This window comes from Falco biarmicus, unplaced genomic scaffold, assembly GCF_023638135.1.
Source record: "Falco biarmicus isolate bFalBia1 unplaced genomic scaffold, bFalBia1.pri scaffold_27, whole genome shotgun sequence".
Classification (NCBI taxonomy): Eukaryota; Metazoa; Chordata; class Aves; order Falconiformes; family Falconidae; genus Falco; species Falco biarmicus.
Genome location: NW_026611833.1, coordinates 1367314 through 1388068, shown reverse-complemented (window position 1 = coordinate 1388068; position 20755 = coordinate 1367314). Strand labels below are relative to the sequence as shown.

The 20755-nt window shown below is 43.8% G+C and overlaps 1 pseudogene; it reads right to left on the bottom strand.

The window, feature by feature from the left end:
- Window positions 1-896: 896 nt before the first annotated feature.
- Window positions 897-20755, bottom strand: part of LOC130143374 (ankyrin repeat domain-containing protein 26-like) — a 279082-nt pseudogene continuing 259223 nt past the window's right edge.

The following is a 20755-nucleotide window of genomic DNA, read 5'->3' as shown; positions in this document are numbered from 1 at the left end:
AGTGCCGGATTGTTGCTAATATGTCCCAGTTCAGTTGAATACAGAACTGGACCACTGACAGCGCTGCTTGCAATTAAAGGTTTGCTTCTATGGCACTCCTGAAGGAGCTTAGCGTTGGCTTCTGCTCATCTCTCATTAGCTCTGAAACATTCAGAAGCATACAAAGAATTATCTTTGGTAATAACACTTCCGCAAAGTTACCCTCCAGGTCTTTGACTATTATCTGACTTCGGAAAGTGGAAGGGATTAAGAGAGTTCAAAAAAAAATGTCCATAATTTGATCTGAGGTTTTTTGAAGAGCCTATTTCTAGGTAGCCACACTACCTGCAGGAAGCAGCAAGAGTTAACCAATTCTTTGGACTTCTCAGCATTAAGGCCTCAAAGCAGTCTGTGCACACCGTGTGTTTACATAGCTCTTCCTGAAAGGTACATCACCGGCGTAAGAACTCTGGGCTTCCCTTCCTTTCCCAAAGCAAGCTGAAACCTATGACATGCGGCTAAAATGGAAGCCAAAAGATTTTTGTTGTTCTTCTTCATAGCACCAAATGCCGTTCTCTGAAGGGCCTATCCTTATTCAAGCAGTAAAGGACATGACATTCTCTTTTCTGCCGTACTTAGAATAAGAAGAGGAGATTAGAGACTGGCAAAAAGGCTGCCTGTTAAAACAAACTCAACTTCAAAAATATCCTATTAATGCCCATGATCGGTGGTGTTACTGCTGGAACACTGAAGAGAAACGAAGATAGTTCCAATGAACAGGGGGGAGCCTTAAGGTACTTTCATCACAAATATGCTCTCTTATGCATAATGCTGACCAGATGTAGAAAAGGTATTTAACGAAGAAAACTGCTTGAGGAAAAAGTAGTATCTTATTATCACCCCAAAAATGCATGGACTTACCCTTCCAGTTCATTTCCTAGGCACCTTCCATTTTTAACTTCCTCCAGATACAGGTCTTTGTACTTTTCCGCTTCTGCCTGTACAGATTCTTTTTGAAAAATACTGTCTCGTTGGGTATTTTTTATCCTGTCCAATTCACGTTCGAGGTCTCCAATTCTGTGTTCTAGCTGGCTTGTCAGCAAAGCATGACGACTGGCCCTGATTTGTTCTAATCTGTCCTGGGAGGCTGCCTGCATCTGAAGTAGATACACACTTTCAACCACCGCAAAGAAAAAGAGAACTCCCCTCGCCAGTCAATTGCACGTACCCAATTTCAAGGGCCCAGCTCTATTCAGCGAGGCAACTGTGCCTCCTCACTGCCATCAGCGACCAGGGCAGAACCCTGGAACTACCACACTAAATGATTCTTTTCATTCAGAAAGAACCCCCATCTTAGCACTATTCTTCATCAAAGCTACTGATGGAAGAACACAACCTCTGTAGGACAGGGCATAGCATTCCTCAAAGAAATTATGGAGATGCCGCACCCCCAGCCCCCACCCTGCAGCTTTGGTGACTTCTTTTCTGAGCGTTGCCCCTTGTGCAATGACTAAGGAAGATGTGTATGCCTGGCTGTGACAACTCTAAGTTGCAATACCCATTCAAGGATAAACAATGAGAACAAGACCAGTGGACAGTGATACCCCTCCAAGAACTGCAAAATGAAATTCTACCTTGGCAAGTTTTTGATTCAGGGCCTGCAGGCACACTGCACGCACATGAAAGCGTCTTGCCCAACCATATTCCCTTCTCCCACTGCCCTTCAGGAAAAACAGAAGTACAGCGTAACACATGGAATCAGGCACCACCCCCCGCCCCTAAAAATGACAACCAAAACAGAAGTCTGTAACAGACACACATAAGAAATGAACTTACCTGCAAAATCAGATTGACTTCTTGCCGTTTTTGTCTTATTTCTTGTTCAGCTCACTCTTCCACCTCTCTTTTGGATTGTTCTATTTGGCTGCGATCCACCATGTTAGTCTCCATATGGTGTTTGAGATTAGCCACCTCTTCTTTCAGCTGGCTTTTGCTCTTCTCCAGTTTTTCATGGTTCCCACGCATGGTGGACAACTCCTCTCGCAAATCATGATTTTGTGCTTCTAGCTGCATGCCTTTTTTAGGCTCTATCTCCAGCTGCTGGGAAAGTTCATCAACCTGTAGACAGGAAAGGGGAAAAAAACAGGGAACTCAGAGGGATCTAAAATTAGTCAAATCTGTGAAAATTGGTAAAGGAGTTGGCCATCAAGACTATTTATCACAAAAGTGAAACCAGGCTCTTCTTTTAAAACAAGAACAGCTTTCACATAATTTCTGACAGCATTCCTCAGGTTCCCATCCTTCCTCAGTTCTGCAGTGGGTCACGGACCGAGAGGTACCAAACCAGCGGCATGACACCCGCAGGGCTAGGCTGAAAAGCACTAGGGCTATTCTTCTGCGAGATGTTCATACGATCATAGGAAATCAAACACACCCATACCCAGTTACATCACAGCCACATTCTGGTTTCATCAGAAAAAGAACCATGTGTCACGCTTCAGAGGAACTGTCACATGCTGTCACACGGTCAAAGCTTTGTCACAGAACTGACAAGGCAAGAAACGGGTACCCTTCTCTTCCATTACGCTAAACGATCTGGAAGTAGCAGTTCAGAACACCGCTTTTGCAGCAGTGGTGGCAGAAGACAGTCTCTTTAGGTCAAAGCTGCAGTTTGTTTTCAAAAGATTTCCAGGAAATATCAGACTTCCCATAGGTCCCAATGGTCAACTACAGCTCTATCCCCTTCTTTCCCCCTCCAGAAACATCCATCGTCTATACCTATTAACCATAAAACATGATATCCCATCATCTTTTATTTTTAAAAAAGTGGGGGAAACCAGCAGAGTCAACACTTGAAAGTCTCTAAAATACGTAGAAACTTTACACTTATTTAAAATTGCCCAAACGTAATTCCATTCCCTGTCATTCAAAATAACTCTTCCAACAGGAACACAAATATGCTGCTAACCTGTGAACTAAAAATGAGCCACTGTCAAGGCAGTTGACTCGTTCTACAATAATATCTTCTAAAAAGGAGCATAACTTTGAAACACAGCTATCTCAGTAATGAGCGGAGAAGCAGCTAAAAGGTCACATGCTACCGAACGGCCAGAGCAACGCAGGAGCGGGCTGGAAACTAGGACCATGCGCGGCAATCGGTTAGCTGAGGGGAATGTGCTCGAGCTTGTCTAGACAGCAATTAACATGATGAGGCATGTTTGCAGAGCACAGGGGAGTGGGAGACGGATGGCGCCAAGGAAAGGTAACACCTTGCGGTTAATTGATGGTAGTTAACCACCAATCAGGGATTGCCTAGTATGCAATGCTTAGCTTCAAGAACCAATTAGTTTGAAACGCGCAGCTTCTGAAAGTGTATAAAAACGTGTGCTTCTGTACAATAAATTGACATTTGCTTGCATCAAGCTGCGTCCCGTCTCTTCATTCGCCGCAGAGCAACCTCAAAACCATTTGTGGGTCTCTAAGACCAGGAAAGACGGACTGAGTCAGCTACTAGTAAGCAACAAGTTACAGGGTTTCTTCCGCACCACCTCACACTGCATTGTGCCCTGGGAAGCAAAGACACCATTCCGAAAAGCAAACCCCCACCTGCCTCCTGCTCAACTCGTGCCCGAGACAGCCTTCAGGGGGTGACCTTGGGCAAGGCCAACTGCACAGAGCTGTTCCGAGTGATGGTGGCGTTACTCCCCTCTCTTCCGAGAGGGAATGCATCCGTCGGAGCCCGACGATGCTGCCACGGCCTCAAGCTGCAGCCAGGCCTGTGCTGGGCCTTCACTGCTCTCAGCCCTGACCCTCACCCATGGACGTGACGGCCCAGTAGGACTGCAGACCTGCCCATCCCTATGGACCGGCCTGGTGATCTGCACTCTTGGCGCACTCTGCTTACTGTCCCCAGAACTCTTCTGCTCTTCTTGGTGAGGGCCTGTGGGGCTGATCCCTGGCCTGTGTGGTCACAGACCCTGCCAGCCTTGCTGTGGCTCTTGCTTTGCCCTTCCTCTGCAGGACAGCCTACCCCTGATGTGCCCTCGCAGATACTGCTGTGTACGTAACACTTCCGTCTTTACCCCTAAGAGCTACATCAGTATTACAGTCGCCTACTACTGTGACCATAGAACGAACATCAAAAAACAGCCAAATAATTTCAGAAATACAGCCAAGAAAAAAAGTCAACAATATGAAAAGAAGTATAAAGAAAGAACAAAGGTTTCACAAGAAAAAACACCACAATAACCCAAACAAAATAAAGCTCACCTTTGTTCTTAATCTGCCAATTTCATTGACCACTTCAGAATACCTGTTCTTCACTTCTCCCTGCAAATTAAGCTGGGACAGTCCCCCTCTCTCCTCATACACCCTTAGTTCCTTCGTAGCTCTGCTCAGCAGCCTCTTCAACCTGCACAGCAAACTAGTCATGAAAACAATGAAGCAAAGGAACAAAACTGGACTTTTTCACATACTCTCATGTAAACAGCACAGACACCGCTTGCTTCATCTTTAACGTGCTTGACACACCAGGAATTACCAGGAAAAACCAGTATTCCTGTGCCACATACACTTGGAGAGTCCAGATTTCACCTGAAAAGAGGAATGAAAGACTCCCTTTTTCCCAGGAGAACTGCAGGGCAACCTGCACCTGCAGTTGTTTTGGCAGCTAGTGAAAACTAGGGGCTGGTGTACAGAAGTACCTTGCAAGAACTAACACGAGGCCGGCATCTGCTCACAGTTAGGTACACCTATTTTTACACTAAAGTTTAATAAAACATGACTTCTACGCAGGGATACCTCTTCACCACGCTAAAAAGCCGTCCCTCTTACAGTCTTTCTGCAGATCGAGGTTTCTTTTCATTTCTTGGGCCAGACGTAGTTCAGCTGGGCGTTTCAACTCTACCAGCTTCTTCACTTCCTTTCTTTCACTCTCGCACTTTCAAAAGAGAAAAGAAAGATGTATCACACACACAGAGCACAGGAAAAATACCTACGTACAGTCTGTGCATCTAGCGCTCTCCACAGAGAAGCTGCCGGACGTCTCTATCCGTTAGCCACGTTCCACAGAATGCCATGGGACGGAATTCCTGAGGATATTCCATCCCTTCAGGTTTCACATCAAACAGACCAATACGTAACTACAGAAACAGATGCCCTCGCTGAAGCAAAGGCCATCCTCTTCTAGACATAACAGGTGGAAAAGATGCTGGAGAACACTTTTGGCAGTGCCTCTGCTCATAGTAGGGATTACGTAGGTATGCACTTCATGGGAGAACATGGATCCATCCAAAGCTTTCATGGGATCTTCCAGCAACCAGCAGGCAGGGGCTTGTGGAGGAATCTGATCTTTTGGAGTTCTTCAACATTTTATTCCCCTCGGCCATTACCTCCACCTCTTCTGTGTGGGCATTTACTTAGCCACATGCTGGTTTTCCTCCTCTTGGTGTTTTCTCAGCCACACCAGAGGAGAGCTGGCAGCTGTTTTCACTTTGTACTTCCATTTTCCCTCTACAGAAAAGGAGAAAAGGGGAAGGCTGTCCCTTGGCAACTGGCAGGCGCTGCTTGTTTCCCAAGCACTCGTTCATTTACCCAGCATTCCTTCAGTATGTTTTTCTGCAAGGCTTTCAAGCTCCCGCTACGCTGAAAACATACAGCAGCTCCTCCACACACGCACTGGAAACATCAAGCATTTTAAACCTGCCCAGAAACCAAGGGGTCAGAAGATGACCACACAAAATCCAAGGAAGAACTGGGAACTGTGGCCTTGCTCGATGTGCTCAACTGATAGCAAACCACACTGGGAACTCTTCCCAACAGAGCCACTCCAGAACTTACACAAGGATACCCATCTAGCTTTTATTTGCTTCCTCCATGACCCCCAGACGATAAGGTACTCGCAGCCTGAATGGCAGGGGTAACAGAAAACAATGGTATGTAAGAACCTGACCAGAAGGTGCATGTGGTTCTCCTGGGTATTGGCTCGGTGCCTGGAGAATTTTCTGGGCTCACCTGTTGCAACAGTTCAGCCTTCTCCTCGTCCAGCTGAGCAACGCGCTCTTCAAGGTGGGATCTTGACTTCAAGTGCTCCTCCCACGTGCTGTGCAAGTCCTTGGATGTCAGAGCCAGCATGTTCTGCTTCTGCGTCTGTGAAAGCAACAGTGGCAGAAGAAAAAGTAAGGTGGCCGGAAAAGACAAGAGCGCAGGAGAATGCAGTAACTTACACAGAAACAGGCCTAAGCTCTCCTCCACCCATCCAAGACCTATGGCCAAGGTTGGTGTGGAGTGTAAAACACACCTTAGGAACCATAACCAAGAACAGCAGCTGGAGCTGGTGGGAAGAAGGAATACTCTAGAAGCGACAGGATGAGGTTACAACTTTGGGGGATAAGATGACATGCACACACACACAGAATCACCCTACAGCTTTCCTGCAAAGCTCCTCTGGTTCCCTCTATACTTCAGTTTTCGTAAGAACACTGCAAAAGGTGGTGCAAAAGGACAACATTCGCTCCTGCTTTCAACAGCTACGCTCAGATTTATTCATATAGTTACAGACATTAACTACCTTAGTTTTCACCTTTTTTTCCAACTCCTTTTGCAAGCGCAGCTTGTCTCTCTCCAGGTCACTGTGGTAGCGCGTAGTAACTTCAAGTGAAGCTTCTGGCATAGATTGCTTTTTAAGTGCAGCAGCAAGCTCCTGCTGCAGTTGTCCAAACATGCCCTAACGAAATAGTTAAATTAGCATGAAGAAAGTTCTAAGAACATGAAATACGCCTTTAACTTATTTTGTTATACGGTTAGACCTGTCTAGATTGAACCCAAAAGTATGAGATTTTGCCTGCCACCAGCAGGCATCTGCACAGATGATGACCTCTCGTCATCTTTCTCAGCTGAGCACCTTTGACTATCAGCAGCTGTTCATGAGGATTCCTGTTTCCTAACACATAAAAAAGGCTCAGGTATTGTTCTTCCTTGAACAATACACAGGAACACACTGCAATCGGGTATTTTTTTCTAACAAAACCCAAAGAAATCTGTTGTGATCTAAGAGCCACAGTTTGACTGCAAATATTACTCCGGTGACTGAAGGCAGGACTTTGTGTTAGATTGTTCTTTCTTCTGTTTCTTCACTATACAAATACAATTAAATGAATACAAATATCTGAAAGCTCCTTTGAGATACACTTTAAGGGTATGTTGAATCACATCCTCTTGTAGTCTTCTTACTCAGCTCGTTTTAGAAATACTGATAGATTAGGTTTACAAAAATCTGGATAGCTCATTATATATATATAGCTATATACATATAACACACACACACTCTCTCACATGATCTTCAAAAGGAACCCATTATTTTGGTAGTAAGAATACAAAGCAAGTCACAGTTTACAATGATTGACAGTACTGCTGGAGTGTGGCTACACATCATAGAAGAGAAAGCTTAAGGTCACCGTCTGACATGAACTTTGAGGAACAGGCAGGCCCCTCAGAACCCTCAAAACACATACAGAAATCAACAGCTGGACATTACTAATACTCTTCAATCTTGACAGCAGCTTACAGAGAACCTCTTTTTTCCCCTCTATAGAAGCTTCATATAAATCTGTCCCCAACCACTTCACTTCTCTGCATCTTCATTTCTCAGCCCTCGTGTATTGGATGGTTCCTCCTTTTATACCACTCTCATTCATGTCATCAGTGCAATACTTACATCAAAACCATCAAATACTTTAGACTATTCTATAGGGCATAACATGGACTAAGGAAAATAGATGGAAAAAAGTTCTAGAGAAGAATCACCTTTCTTGATCAAAGCTTAGACTTGGATACCTTTTTTCTGTTCTCTGCTTAGATCTGAGGACTAATATCCCCGTTGCCAAAACTTTCCGCAATTCCGAGGGAAACATAACAAACCAGAACAAATGAGTATTCTTTGGTCCCATGCATGTAACTTACACCGGATACATTGGAGGAACAAACTAATTTCAAGAACGGACAAACTTTAAATTGTTCTTTCTACGCATATACTTTACCTGTCTTTCTACTACGTCAGTCTCGTATTTAAAGACTTGTTCCCTTAAATCAGTACACTTGGCATTTAAATCCTTGTTTCGCTCTTCTATTAGATAAACTTGCTTTTCTGTATCAGCTCTAAGTTTGTTGAAAATGTCTTTAAAACGCTCCTGCCCATAATCCGCTATTTTTTCTTTCATGATCCTCTTGTTCTGCATCTCTTGCCATTGCTGATGGAGTAAAAAGGTTTTCACTCTGGAGCTGGGCCAATCGCTCCTGCAGGGACTCCTGTTTTATTACAAGTTTGCTTACTGGATCTTTCTCAAGTTGTCGAGCATGATCACATTCCTTTGCCCGACACTGGCCTTGACTTAATTCTTTTTTGTCATTTCTAAAAGCAAAGCTTTTTCTCCGAGCATTTGCTTCAACTGGTGAAGCTCATTTTCTAGCCTATTAGCTTTGCTTTTAGCTTTACACAGCTGCAGAGACAAGCTCTTGTTGGTTTCTTGCACGTCAGAGAGGTCACGATGGAGCTCGACTTGCAAGCAAAGGCATTCATCACGTTCTCTGGGAAATCTTCGTTCAGCATTGCTTTCTGATGACAAATGAAGTTCAAGTTCTTGAACTGCAGCGTTCAGGGAGGAACGCAATGACTCAATTTCTGTCTCTAGTCTGTCTTTGCTTTTGTTTGTCTGCTCAAGTTTGGAAGTCAGCACTGCAGATTCTCTCTTTACTAAGTCCAGCTCCGTGTTGAACTGAAAAAACATTTGTCTTAATGCTTCCTTGTGCAGTTTAAGTTCCTTTTTGAGAGCTTCATTTTTTTCTTTCAAGGTCTCATTTTCCTTTAAATATTTTCCTTGTTCCTCCTGGTGCCTAAGTCTTACTTGAGTGAGTTCTAGCCTTAGCATAGCAATCTCATCTTGTAGTAACTGATTCTTGTACAACAGATCCTGTTCTCTATCAGTGCTGGATTCCTGAATGACAGGGAAAATGAATAAAGAGCCAATTGGGAAATGAATCTACAAAAAACCTGCAGCAATAAACTGCATTTTAACATTTCTAGTACCGAAGCATGACTTCAAAGATGAAGTTTCAGGCAATAAGCTACTCTGTGAACCCATGCACATGTACAACGTACGTACCCAATGGAAGTGCAACATAGCCTTAAAACCTAAATGAACATCCCAAATATACAGTTACGGTTTTTTCCCCCCTTAAACCAGCAACCAAAGCTTTTAAAATGACAGCGCTTTCTTGTATGTGCATGCCTTTATAATACTGCCTTTAAGGTTGAATTAGTTGTGCTACAGATCTGGTAAAAACAAGGCCAGAAAGGGTATTTTCCTTCTCAAATGTCTTCTGAACACTTATCCTTTTGTATTACTGAACGTTAGCTATAAGACTCAATCACCCCCGGAATGCAATAGTCCTGTATATTTCCTCTTTATTGTATGTATAACTTTTTCCCACTTAAACACATTCACCCTACATTTATTGGGCAGCACAGCCAAGAACAAAAAGGCTTCAAGGCACTGCACATTCTTTAGGAAATTCAGTAAACTCTTTTCAAGATCTTTTTTAATACAGTGTTTATGATTGCTTTTTCTCCTCCAGTTACTCTAACTCTTACAGAGAGTTGAATTCATTGCTGAGAGTCGATCATAAAATTTTAGTTATGTGGAGGTGGCAAAGAAAGGCATACTTGAAGTAAGTTCAATAAGGGAATAACTAATTAAAAAATAAAAGCAATGGAAACACAAACACTGTCAAACAACTTTCTTCCTGGTCAACCTTGCCATAGGTAGCTAGGTGTTTCACTGCTAGAAAGCCTAAAAAGCGATGACAAAATGTCTATGAAATGGAAAATAACAGATAGGTTAAGAAACGGTGTAAATAGTGTCTTCTATTAGCTTCCGACTTGCACAAGTAATTCAGGTACATACAGGAGTGATGCTGCTTTCCAGAACTTTTAGACATAAGAGAAAACAAGAAAGGTATTTACCCAGATAAGTTACACTGGTAAACAGTAAATAAACATCAAGAAACAGAAAAAGTTATGTAAGATTTATTATGACTTTAAAACAAACATGGTGAAATGTAATTTATTAGAAAAAAAATCTGCTTACCTCTGATTTTTTTCCGACAGATCTTCTTGTCTCTTCTTCTAGTTCCTTTTGTCTCCCAAGGTGGTTGTTCAAAATTCCTTCTTGAAGGGCTCTGGCCCTCTTTTCCTGAGAGAGCTGTCTCTGTGTTTCATCACGTTCCTCTTCAACCTGCAGTAATACAATAAAACTGCTTGCATCTTAAGAAAAAACAGAGCTAGCAATACATCTTCCCATTCTCCCTTGCATACTTGAAAACATTTTTGATTCCCCACCGTTATGATAATCCACCTATAAATAAATAAATTTAAATTTTCTTATGAAAATTTAAGAAGGCGAAATACAGGATGTTTTGTAGTAATTCAAAAAAAGGTCAGGCTTTGCCTGAAATACAAGTGAAACCTAAATTTTGAAAAAGGAAAAAGGGAATAATAAACTGCAAAGCAAAAAAAAAAAAAAGAACAGCCCAATTGTGAACCAACTGTACTCTACTGTCCTCAAAATTTGACAACTGTTATCCAACGCCTCTTCCGTGAACAAAGCGCCTCCTTCTCTAGGCATACTGGAATACAATTGAAAAGAAGCAGAAAATAAGACAAAGAGTTTAATTAATTATTTAATAGACCTGTTTCAAGAGCTTTCTCAGTGTTCTTAACTCCATTTCTAAATTCCTAGACTGTAACTCAAGTTTCTGTTTCTCCTCCATCTCTTTACAACATTGATCTTCTTTCCTTCGGAGGTCTTCTCTCCTTTTCTCACACAGCACTTCTACTCTGAGCCTCTTTTCTTCTTCTTGTTTCAAAGAAGATCTGGGATTTAACGGAGTATTTGAGAAACAAAAGCACTGATATAAAAGTAGATATTCCACATGATGAACTTGCAGAGACAACTCAAACCATAAAAAATGTTAAACGTTTTCAGAGTTCATATTTTTACTGTACTTTTCAACTTTTTAAAGAATTCTAACTTCATGCCATTGTGCATGGTATCAGTTGTACAAGATACAGAAAAAAAACTTTGAGTGATTTATCAGTTATTTGTAAGTTTGTATAGGGAAACACACACCAGTGTGCACACTTCTATAATAAAATTAAAAAAATCCATCTTCATATTACAGCCATTTTGCTGAAAAAGGAGTTTGTTGTCTCATCAGATCAAAGCATCGTAAACTTTTACTATGGTTAGTATACATTTTCTTAGTATACTGAGCATTGCCTACACATTACGGATTCAGTGACCAGAAGCAATACTGGTGAATCAGCACGCCACTTACCTATGGCAGACCCAACAATTTTTCAGCAAGCCTTCTGTAAGTCTAAAACAACTGCTGACCACAGGCAGAACAAGCAGCTTCTGTTTACTCCAGAAGGATGTCAGTGTTCAAAACCAGATTCAGAAATGCATGGGGTTTAAGCTGAATACGATTAAAAACAGTTTTAAACCCCAGTCGGATCTACCTCTGGGAGAAACTACAGCAATTTCATTTTGAAGCTGACTTACAAGGAAAGCCTTATGGAAGGTCAGCTTCTTTACCAACTGAAACAATCAGCAATAAGCACTGACATGGTAAAAAACGGTCCATGGTGTGCCCACGGTACCCAAACAAGCAAGCAGCTTTGTGTTTGATCATTATTTTGACTATTTTTTCCCATATACTCGCAACAGTGAACAAAAAAAAAAATTTAAAAAATCAAGTGTCAGCGTAAGGGAAGAACTGCCAATTGAAAGCCTGCTTTAGAAATTCTGCAAAACAAGAATCAACCACCACTAAAATTACTTGAAAGACTGACAAACGTTTGTATTTGAATGGCGTATATTGCAAGGAAAAAGCTTTACAAGTAGTTTCTAGGGTAATTTCGCAAAAAGTGTAACTTTCGAAAGTACAAATTAACGCTGCTTGGAGAATTCACTTAGAATGAAAATACTACTTCTTTATACTTGACAGATGCTTGAGGATTTTGAACACCTGCTGAAGTCAAACCCAGGCCAAGCTGGGACCGGCCTCGTCTTCCTCGTACTCCCCTCCCCCGCGCTGGGAGGCCCAACTCCCCCAGGCCCAGCTCCCGCAGCCTCCCCTCACAGGGCTGGTGCTCCTGCCCCCGCGCCAGCCCGGCATCTCCCTGCCGACCTCACACGGGCTGGGCAAGATCTCCTGGGCTGGGCGGCCAAAAACCGGACCCCGGGCTCGAGACACAGCTCAGCAAGCCCTGAGGAGGGGTGGGCACTCACTGCCCCCAGTGCCCTGGCACTGCTGCCCCCCAGACAGCCCAGGCCGCTGCGGGCCGCCCCAGCTGCCAGCTCACGGTGGCTCCTGCTGAGCTCGCTCTCTGCCTGGGCCGCCTGGCCCTGCTGGGCCAGCTCCCCAGCCACGCCATCCCACCGGGGATCACCACGAGGAGATCTCCCCTCCCAGGCCAGGGCTCTGCAGTTGTCCTTGCTCAACTGCCTACGGTGCCTGCTGGCCACCCCTGTCGGACGTGATGTCAACAGCGATGAGAAACCTCACACCTCCGGGTCTAGCTCAGGAGTGTGGGGAAAGGGGCAATCCCAAACTTGACCTTTCCAACAAACAAACAGGTAAGCAAACAAATGCTCTAAGCTCTGGTTTGACTTGCACTGGGTGGAGTTACCAGAAATCCTAGTATTATAGGCCAACTGAAGCTGCGAGGACAAAACGAAAAAAAAACCCACACCCAACCATCTCTCAGATCTCTCTTATAAATCTGATTTCCCCGTACACACTCTCTTGCTCTTTTCTTGCTAGAAAACAAAGTTAGAACAACATCCAGAAGACTGTACATGGAGCTGGTATCCGGACGTTTTTCCCCTCTCACATTATGTACTTCATAGCATAACTGGCCCACGGGATTCAAAAAACCCAAACCCAAAAGACTGGAAACTTCTCATCCTGTTGCCTGCACCATCGGTGTCTTTCGGAACAAAACCACTGACAAGATAATACGTTATCAGACCACAATTTACATACTTAAGGCTCTGGATACCCCTTTTCCATTCCGCTTCTTGGTGAGCCAACACGGATTTCAAATCTTGAGTCTTCTCCGCTCTGAACTGTGACTCCTCCCTTTCATCTTCCAATTTCCTCACTTCTCTTGAGAGCGCTTTATTCCGATTTTTCTGACGTTCTATTCTCTGTTCATATTCAAGAAGCATGTTTTGCATTTTCAACAAAGTAGCAGAACCTGTTTTGAGACAGAAAAGACACAAAGCTGCACAAATACTGCCCAATGTATAAGCTGTTCAGTGCTTTGCTGTATTAGGTGCAGGTGGCAGGTTAGTGGGAAGGTCCCTGTGAGAAGAAGCCAGGGGTCGCCCCGTGCTGGACATGGACGGTTTCAATGGACCCACCGCAGGGCACAGCTGAGCCTCTCAGCCGTGCTGGCAGCTCCTCAGGAAAAACAAACGTAGGAAAGGGCGAAACCACCACACGGGCAGAGAAGGGGAAAAGCATGTGAAAACCAGCCCCGCAAACGAACACCCAGGTCAGCGAAGGAGGAGGGAGAGGTGCTGCTCCAGGTGCCAGAGCAGAGATTCCCCTGCAGCCCCGGAGAGAACCATGCTGGAGCAGATACCCACAGCGCAGTGCTGCGGAGGACCCCGTGCCAGAGCAGGCGGATCCTTCCCGAAGGACCTGCGACCCATGGAGGGCCCAGGCTGGAGGAGATTTTCCCCAAAGGGCTGCAGCCTGGGGGAGGACTCACACTGGAGCAGGGAAAAGGGACGAGGAAGGAGCAGCAGAGAAACTGCTACGTCCCGACTGCCGACCGCAGCCTCCCCGCGCTGCCTGGGGAGGTGGCAGGGAAGGAGCGCAGCAGAGCTTGAGCAGGGGGGGTGCCGACGTGTCCTTCTCAGGTTTGGGGTCTTTGTTTCTCACTATCCAAATGTATTTTAATCGGTGGAGTCTGTTTTGCCAGTGACAGTCACTGGGAAGTGACAGCCCTGCCTTCACACTGACCCACCAGCTTTTTCGCCCCGTTTTGTCAAGGAGGGGCAGTGGCAGCACTGGGGGGGGAGTTTGGCCTTCGGCCAAGGTTAACACTTGCCTAATGAAATTTTAGCATAGTTTAAGAGCCCTAGTAAGTGATGCTTATGTTTATATAATGCCTTGTGCACATATGCAAGCATCTTATGACAGTTGAAATTTGTTATATATATGTACTTATTATTTTTAAGCAAAGCCATTATTTTGCTGTACTCTTTGTCATTAGCTGTTGAGGGGTGTGCTGGTTGTGGCTGGGATAGTGTTAATTTTCTTCGCAGTCGCTGGTACGGGGCCATGTTTTACAGTTGTGCCGCAAACAGGGTTGGTAGCACGGGGATGTGTTCGTTATGGCCCAGCAGCGCCCACACAGAGCCAAGGCCTTTTCTGCTCCTCACCCCACCCCACCAGCGAGCAGGCTGGGGGTACGCAAGGAGCCGGGCCGGGACACGGCTGGGACAGCTGACCCCAGCTGACCCAAGGGATGTGCCATGCCACGCGGCATCATGCTCAGCATATAAAGCTGGGGGAGGACGAAGGAAGGGAGGGACATCCAGAGTGACGGCACTTTGTCTTCCCAGGTATTTGTTATGCGTGACGGAGCCCTGCTGTCCTGGAGATGGCTGAACACCCGCCTGCCCATGGGACGTGCTGGATGAATTCCTTGCTTTGCTTTGCTTGCGTGCGTGGCTTTTGCTATTAAACTGTTTTCATGCCGACCCATGAGTTTTCTCACTTTTCCCTTTCCGATGCTCTCCCCCACCCCACTGGGGTGGAACAAGTGAGTGGCTGTGTGGTGCTTAGGTGTTTAGGTGTGGCTGGGCTTAAACCACATCAAGGGGATATAAAGAAGAAAAAGCTCTTGCTGACTTTTGATGACCGCATTAGAAGGAGCTGAACTGTACTTTGCAAGAAACTGCTTCTCCAGCTCTGACTAGACAGAGAACCAATGATAACGTAAGGCACATCGGCTGGTAATGCAGGCAACATCTCAGGTTAGGTGACAGTTTCACAGCTTTTGAGGGGGATCTCTAGTCACAAAGAGATACTATATCAAAATATGAAATTAAAATACTTAGGAGTGCCTACAAAGAAATCATGTTTTAAGGGGAACTTGTAACAGCTGAAGACAGAGACTTGAAAACATACCCGTATGAACCACGCTAAGCTCTTCCAACAGCAGCATAGTCTCCTTGTAGGCTGAAGCTTCTAACCGGACATCCTCTGAAGTTGGGTCAGATGAGTGAGTTAAACCAGGGCCATCAGTTACTTCCATTGGTATGCTGACCTACAAAAAATACAGTACTTTCTGTAATTCCACTGTCTAGTATTACAGACCATTACAAATGCAGGAATGATTCATTCTCTCCTTCACAGCCCACAGATTTGTCTCAAATACAATAAAGCTGCGTACCAGCAGCAATTTGTACATCTGGTTGATCACTACATAAACACTGCTCCCATCGAAGTGATTAAAAGCTGATAGAGACTGTTTACCAAGAAACTAGTTTTACAGTACCTCGTTCCTTTCACTCCTGGTTGTTGCTGCAGGTCTAGAAAACAGAAATATATTTCAGTACTGAAATGCTTACTTTGCATTATGAATAATACCTACCGTAGCTTTGAAAACTTAATTGCAGAACTGAATTAAACTAAAATCTGGCATAGTAACTTTGCTAGATATAGTTCAAGACTGAAACAATTATTGTGTGCTATTAATGTCTACTGGAAGGCTAATTTTTCCGCAAGATATTAAGCAAACAGTTGAAATAACTGTTCCCTAAACTTCACGCAAAGTGACAGAAATCTTACAGCTACAGACACGGAGCTATACGGTTACGTGCATTCCCTGTTTAATACCAGGGGTTCAGCTCCCTTCAGTACTGAGAATCCTTCTCCTACAGGTCAAAGAACTGTAATTTTGGATTCTCTGGTGTCCTGGGTCTGGCTGGGATGCAGTTTATTTTCTTCACAGCAGCCCACACAGGGCTGTGCGTTAGATTTCTGACCAAAACAGTGTTGCTAACACACCAGATTTTTAGCTAGGGCTGAACAGTGTCAACAACTTCTCTTTCGCACTTTGCCACAACCCACACAAGTAAGTTCAGGGTGGGCAAGAAGTCAGGAGGGAACAGCTGCAAGAGAAAAGGTGGAGCGGGGAGCAGGGCAAAAAATCCTGAGGTACCTGCAGTGAAAAAAACTGAGATACCTCACCCTTTTTAAACACATGAAATACTTCTATGCCTGTGCACACACTCATGTAATTAATCAGAATTTGTGCACGTGACCTCATTGTTGACTTGGCCAGCATGTTCAAAAGCACTCTAAACAAAAGTGAAGTGTTTGTCAACACAAAGCGCATCAGGTAGTCACAGGAAAGAACAAGAAAGAACAAGAAAGAACATCAGGTGGTCACATGAAAGAACAAGAATCTTCATAGGCGTCAGGTTTACAAAAAACCTAAACACACAACAAAAACCCAAACTAGCCTCTAGCTCTCAGGCCAATTTTTATCATTAAGTAAGTCTTATTTTCAACATTCCTTATAGGCATACCTTCCTTCATCCTCAGATGTTTCACTGGAAGTGCTCTCATCCGGTACTTGACCATGATTGCCACTGGAAGAGCTCATCTGCTGATGAGCCTTCTGCTTTGAAGGCTGTCTTTTACTTTTCTTTGCACCTTTGGCATTCAGGGCAATTTTACTGCATTACACAGAAAGAAGGAAAAAAAATCACCAAGTGAATAGGTTTATAAAAAATATTTCTGTGAAACAGACATACTTAAGATGATGTCCAGAAACAACCGAGACAAAAAATATCTATGATAAAATCACAGACTTGACTGTAAAGATCGTGGAATATGCCCAAGTATTTAAAACCCTTCCCCTAGGAGTGAGGGGGACACGTGGAATCTGAGCTAGATCCAGGTTAAGCTGGACTATATCCAATAGCCACGGTACAGAAAGCACCTAGAGCAGAGATTCCTTTGAAGGACAGACAGAAAAAGCTCCTGCTTAGGTCTGCATAAAAATACGTGTGCCTTCTTTAGACTTTTGAGATTGGTTTGGTAATATCATCTTTTCCCCTCTCCTGACAAAGGGCATATTAACTTAATGAAAAGGAAAACACCAACTGCACGGAGATCACTAAAATCACCTAGAAAAGGGAGGAGTAGCAAACCCCAAGTTCCTACTTTTCTTTTCTAGGTGGCCTTTTCCTACAAAAATAACTGCTTTCTCCAGTCTTCAGTTCTGGTTTTGAAGATGCATTTTACCTCAGTGTTGACATGGAAATCACAGGAATTTAGGTGGGGGTTTTCTTTTGGTTTCCCCTTTTCTTTTTTTAGAGCAGGCAATAAATTTGAACCTCCATCGTGCGCTTCATTTTGTCAAAAAAGAATTTTTCTTCATTTTTTGAGAAGCAGTGGACTACTCACTATGGCTTTCACCACTGAGGAAACTACTTCAACTACCACAGTATCAGAAAACCTAAGACACTTACATAGCACTACAAATAAGAGCTAGAGATTATTTCCTTAGCTTACCCTTTCATTGGCACTTTAATCAAGTTTGAGCTCTCCCCAGATGAAAAACTCCTTTTGTCTTTTTCTTCTATTGTGTTTTCACTCTCCATTTTCAAACAGTCATTCTTCCTTACAGTAATCTTTTGTTTCATTTGCCGATTAGTGATGTTAATTAATTTATCCACACACTCCTGTTTTGCCATGGTCTGCACTTTTGAACATCTTTGTTTGCTTTTTTCCTTCTTAACCTATAAAAACAAAGTTAAGCTTCACGTATTTCTAGAAGACAGAAACACCACATCCAAGATTGATTAATTCAGGGTTTACCCCTGAAATAATATAAAATGATCTTTTTTGTAATTCATACAGAAGCATTTTCACAAAATTACACTACAAAGTGTATTATGCCATTGAAAGTACTTTGAATTCACTCATGATGCAAGACATAACAAAAATACAGCCCTTAGAAAGAAAACAATAGTGTCTCTTAAAACAGGAACAAGAAAAAAGTGAAAACATTACTGATGGACAAAGCGTTAGGAGGACTGCACAATGTTCGTTGTAACACCACCAGAAAAAAATCAAGTGGATCTGCGAACAAGGAGAGGAAAGAAAAAAAGATCCCAAACCCACAAACACAACTGGTTTCACAGGAAAGAGGAATTTTAGTGAAAGGCAATGAAGACACACCACGCAGATAGCACAGCACATGAATTAGTAGTCAGGACCCTGTTTAGAAGCTATTTTCATTCTTTGATTCAGAATCAGAACTGATATAATTGTATGGATTTCTTTTAAAGGCAATGAAGTGATAACTACTTGCACTGGAACCAAGTGCCACCTATTGTTAAACTGGAACAATAATGCATTCCGTTTTCCAAAAATGGGGGAAAAGACAACTCTCCACTGCCCTCTTTCTTCACCAGTCACCTATTTCCATTAGAACAAAACCCAATTTGTAGGAACCATCTCCCCTTCGTGACGAATAGCTAAAGTGAGCAGCACCGTTGATCCGGAGCGAGATTAAAGAGTAGCAGGTGAACCACCTCTTCTGGCAGCTGTACCTTCTCTTTCTCCAAAGCCAGGAATACTATTTGCAGCATTCCTACCTTACCCTTAAATCTTCCCGTATCTTGGTTTAGTTCTTCATCAAGATTCCTTTTCAGCATGACACATGATTGCTGAGCACTTGCAAAAAGACTTTCCATTTCTGTTTCTCCTATTTTGTTGTCGATAAAGCAGTCCCTGGGAACATCATCACTAAATCCAGAGTCTTTTCCAAGTTCCCTCTCTGTTACAAGAAGTGCATTTTCACCACGTGTAGGAACTGTCTTATTTTAGGAATAATATTAGAAATGTCATCCAAAAGACTTGTTTTAAAGCTGTATCTCGGGGAGTATTCAGGACCTCCCACTGCATTTCTACTACTTCCATTTTCATTCTCTTCCGTTTCCATAGGAGGCGCTTTTTTTCTCTCTCTCCTTTTGCTAGAGGCATCTTTGTATCACTGATATTGGTTGTGCAATCTTCTTCATCTGTACTCCAGGTATCTTCCATGTTTGCATTTCAGTTATCTTGATCAGAAAGGACACCAAGACTCGGATTACAGTTTCCATTTTGGGTACTTTTCCACCTAGCATAAGTTTAGTATCTCCAAATTCACCTTTACTTTCTAAGTTGTTACTTGATTCTGTTGCATGAGACAAAACAACATGAGAACTCTTCAGCTCAGCACTGAAGCCATCTTCTGACATTTCTTCCACAAGGGAAGGAGTTTTCCCAGTTTCATGAATTTCACCAGGCAGCTGCTTTAGCTCTGCTGTAACATTTTTACAATTTGTTTTCAATTTCCTTTTCTCATTTTCAACTCACATTCTTGCATATCTTTCTTCCGAAGGTTTTGGACTTAACTGCTTGTCAGCACTGTGCAATTCCTCATTTTCTGCTGTGAAATTTCTGATGTAAAATTTCTGCCTTATCAGTGTGATTTTCATGTGCTGGTTTTTTCTATCAAGTTGGTAGTTTCTAAAATATATTTATCCTTAAGTAAACAGGTACAGACAGAAAGATTATCAAGAAAAAATATTACAGTTAATCTATGCAATTTCTGTTGCAAACTCATCCTATAATAGAAATAAGGCATTTTGAAAGCCATTTTCACTACAAAAATCAAGGGACACTAAATGAAAGGTTCACTGCACACCATCTTCTTAACAAGAGAAGGACTCAGAGTCAGCAGTTTCTTGGGTTAGGTTTGCCTAGGCATTAGGGTTGCTTTTACCTTTTAGCCTGCTTGCTTTCTGTAACCGCCGGCATTTGTCACACAGCATGTTTATTTTTCACGGTTTATTGCTTTAATACCATTTTTCATTAAACTGCCAACATTTTCCTCACCCACCCTCCTCCCTCCATCGCGCTCTACCGTCTGGCATTGCACAGTCCCCGGCCACCTAAGCTAACCCAACGGGAATGAACATGACAAGCTTTTTACCGTTCACCACACAGAGAACTGGCTAAGGGAGGATTATTTCTTCACCCAAGCTTCAGAAATAATAAATTCCACTCCAAGGTGCAAAGGAAAGGATTTATTAGGGAAACCTGCCTGCTCCTGCCCTCATCCCAGGAATCAGGAACCCAAGCTCGCAGGAAAACCGCACCACGCCTTAACCCTACCCAGCCCCCTCAAGCCCCTGTCCCCACGCTCTGTTTCTCAACAGCTCCGACTGCTTCTGCCCCGTGTCACAGTCCTGCCCACACGCCTCCTCGGCTCGTGGTGCCTTCTGAACAGGGCCTGCAGCCTTGGTGTCCCAGCGGGCTGAGACCCTCATGCTCCTCGCGCTCCTCTCGTCAGCCAGGCCCTGTTCCCCCGCGGCAAAGACCCCTCCGCTCACAAGAGGGAAGGAGCACCTCAGCCAGACACCACCTGTCTCACCCTCCCCCTTCCCAAGCTCACTGGCTAACTACTACCGCCTTGCAACAGGCTTAAGTCCTGCGCTTTGCCTGCTAGAATTAGGCACGTCCCTCTCTCGTGATGCCCGGCTGTGGGGTGGAAATCATTTGCTACGCTGTCCCTTCGGGTGTTCCAGAGGACGCCAGACCCCGCTGTGCAGCCCTGCCCCGCACGCCCAACACAAGC